Genomic DNA, 3,686 nt, shown 5'->3' with positions numbered 1-3,686 from the left:
AACTTACCAAATTGAGTCCAGATCAGTACAAATTGATAGTTCATGTGCTTGATGCGTGTCTCTGCTGTAAATATTTGAGAAAATATATTTTGGCACAGATCAGAGTCAAGAGTGCAGTTCCGATACAGAGCTGAATAAGTATTCGTGATAATGACTTTCTAAAAAACACAGGAAATGTAGAAAACACAGGTGCCTGCCCCTGAGGAGTCTTACCTTTTCTTAGTGTCCAAATATAAAAGGGTCACAGACGATAGAATCTTGAGAGCTTAAAGGGGTGAACCTTTAATCAAATGAGATTCAAATGCGATTGGTCATTGTTTTTGTATTTGCATGGAGCTATGTTCTGGTGAGCATCACGTGACATAAATTTGCCCTCTGCCACTAATTGACAGGATTTCAGCAATGTCCCATTTGTATTCGAGAAGACCTACCTGGCTGTTCCAGGCTTCCTGGAGAGTGTGCATGTGTGTGCATGTGCGCGTGCATCTGTGTGTGCATGCATGAGTGGTATGTGTGTGCAGGTGTGAGTGTGTATGTGTGTGCACATGTGTGTACATATAAGTGTGTGCGCATGTGCGCGTTCATGTGCATGTGCATGTGTGAGTGGTATGTGTGTGCAGATGTGAGCGCGTATGTGTATGCGCGTGAGTATACACATAAGTGTGCGTGTGTGCATGTGCGCGTGCATGTGTGTGTCTGATGAAGCAGCCTAGTGAAATGGCCTTAGGGAGGTGTGTGGGACCCTGGCTTTTCTTCAGGTGCGTGTCTCCACTGATGGTGTCCCCGGGACCACATCTTCAGGGGCGGGAGTTCGGGATTCGTCCCCACGACGGCGCAGGGAGCAGCTGTTAACTGTATCTCAGCGATCAGGGCGCCCAGTCTGAAGAACTTTAACGCTCCCTGACTCCAAAATCTGTGTTCTTAAAACCACTGCAGCTACAGAGGAGAAAATTTCTCCAGCAAAATCCAGTTTGGGATGAAAATCCTGGAAACTGGGTTTATAGGGAGCGTCGGTGTCCCTGTTCATCGGGTTCGCGGGTGTCCCTAGCTGCTTTCCACCGCGACATTTCGCTGTGCGCCGTGTGTGGGGACGGAGGAGGCTTCTGGCCTCGGTCGGGTGAGGGCCATGCCGGCCACCCACCTGCCAGAAGCCCCTGGACAGAGCTCTCTTCGCTCCTCCACGGGCTCAGACTCCAGAAGGGGCCGTGAGGGAAAAGTGACATTAGACGTCGCTAGGGTATGAGGGAAATGGAAGACCGTAAACGTGTCTCAGATTTTCCCAGTGTTTAGGGAAATCCAGGCTTTTCACAACAAATAGGAAGGAAAACCTTGGTGAAGCTGTGAAAGCTCTGCCTGACGCGGTGCTTCCCGTGCACAGAAGGCACGTGGACATGTGAGAGGTGAGGGACAGGGAGCGACTGTTAAACTCAGTGGCCTGTTTCTTCGAGGGGTCGGAAAGGGCTGCTCTTGGCCTTGAGGCATCATCTGCACGGGGAAGAAGGGAAGGCGGAGTTCGAGGACATGTTGTTCCCCGCATTGTGAAGGGGTGGCCTGCAGGCGGCCTAGCCCACCAAGAAGAGAATGTGACTCACTTCGGGGTATGGCGGACGATTCGTCGCACGCAGACATCAAGGACTCGTGACCCCGGCAGGTGTGGGAGCCTGCGGAACCAACGCTCGCCGAACTCCGGGCGGCAGCGAGCCATCGATGTCTCGGCACGAGGATTTCACGCTGAGGCAAGGCCTCCAGCGAGTCCTCCAGCTTGCTCCATCTCTCCCCGCATGGAACGCGACAGTGGCGGTGGGGTGAACTCTGTCCCGCTGGTGGAGAGAGGAGGGACCTTCTCTGGGGCATGAGTCTGTCCCTTTCTCCACTCACAGGCCTCTGCAGCACGCCCTCCTCAGTGGCAGGGCTGGCCAACGGCATGCTTCTGGAACGTTCCCTCCTGCTAGCAGATACAGTGTTACATTACCACGCATAGGCAGGCTGAACTCCAAATCGAGGTTGAGAAATGGTGACATTTTCTAAGGAATCGCTATTTCCCCGCGTTGAGCTAACCACCACCTCTGCATTTAACCCTCGTAAGTGCTCCAAGAAGAGCGACCATTAGTCATCATCCGCCCGAGGACGGAATACGAGCTCGGCCTATGATCTCGCAGCGGAAATGTCGAGCTGGAATTCAAACCCGGATTGCCTGGCTTCTGGACCCTCACTTGTCATTACCGCCAGGCCGGGCCGTCGTGGGGCACAGTGGGGGCCCTGCAGCCAGTTCCCTCTGTGACCTCACATGTCAGTGCCAGGCGGCTGGCCCGAGCATCCTGCAGTCACCCAAACGGCCCGTTTTTCATTATAATTAATGTTTCTTTTTTACTTATGTACATGCGTGTCACCTTCTCGCCTCCGTAAAAGACTTGAAGGAATTTACAGGAACTGAGAGACAATGAAACAGCATAAGCAGCATACATGAAACTGGCATCGGAACCCACGAAGTCACCCTCCCTCGGCGCCTCAGGGACACCAAGGCCCGAGCCGGAGGCTGCGGAGGGAGCTGGGACGCGTCCTCCAGGTGGACCGACGCGACGCTGCCACAGGCGCGGCCGCCTCTCAAACCCCGCCCCGTGCCTCAGCCACGAAAGCCTGCGGTTTTGTAAAGCTCCTCGTTTTATAGAAAATTCACTTATTCTGCCGCTTAATTCTTGTTCCCATCACAAAAATGCATACTGAATTATGACCACTGTGTTAGACAGGGTTCTCCAGAGACATAGAAATCACAGGAGACACATGACGGATACATAGTAAATGCACAGGTAATAGATAGATGATGGATCGATAGAAACTAGATAGAGATAGATAGAAAGATGATGTAGATGATAGATGAGAGATGAGAGATAAATACAAAGAAGATAGATAAATAGATAATAGACAAATAGATAATTAGATTGTTAGATAAAATGGTAGGTGGTTTATTGATGGATAGATGATAGGTAATTAGATCAGTAGATAAATAGGTGATAGAGAGATAGATAACAGCCAGGTTGACAGACAGATGCACAGAGGAATCAGCTGAGAGGGTCGCGGAGGCTGAGAAGTCCTCATCCCGGCCCTCGGCACCCGGGGACCCGGGACAGCTGGACGTGAGCGTCAGTCCCCGCCATAGCCCTGAGAACCAGGAGAACCGTGAGAACCGCGGCCTGAGTCCCAGCCCGGGCGGGAGAACACCCGCCGCGCGGCTCAGCAGCGGGGCGGAGGGCCGGACCCTCCCTCCTCAGCGCCGTGATCCGTCCGGCCCTCCAAGGGCCCAGGGGACCAGCCACTGCGGGGAGGGCGTCTGCCTCCCTCGGTCTGCTGATTCAGAGGCCAACGTCATCCAGAAACACCCCACAAGCACGCCCAGAAATGACGTTTAGCCAGACAGCCGGGGGCTTGTGACGCGGTCAAGTTGACACATGAAATGAGCTCTCACCATCCCTGTCACCTAGGTTGCCTGTAACGGTGTCGTGGGTGAGCTGGGCTTCCCTCCGGCGCCACCAGGGGACACTCCTGTGGCCTGCCCACCCTGAAGGCACGAAGTGGCCGTGCCTCCCTCCCTGGAGGGGTGAGCGAGCACACAGGCGCGGCCCCCTTCTGTTTAGACAAAAAGAAAGTTGTCCTTATGAAAAATTTGGGGTTCCATGGATTTTGAGGGC

The sequence above is a fragment of the Pteropus vampyrus genome, unplaced genomic scaffold (genome assembly GCF_000151845.1).
Source record: "Pteropus vampyrus isolate Shadow unplaced genomic scaffold, Pvam_2.0 Scaffold235, whole genome shotgun sequence".
In the NCBI taxonomy this organism is placed as follows: Eukaryota; Metazoa; Chordata; class Mammalia; order Chiroptera; family Pteropodidae; genus Pteropus; species Pteropus vampyrus.
The sequence above is the reverse complement of the archived record's forward strand: the minus strand, read 5'-3'. Positions refer to the sequence as shown.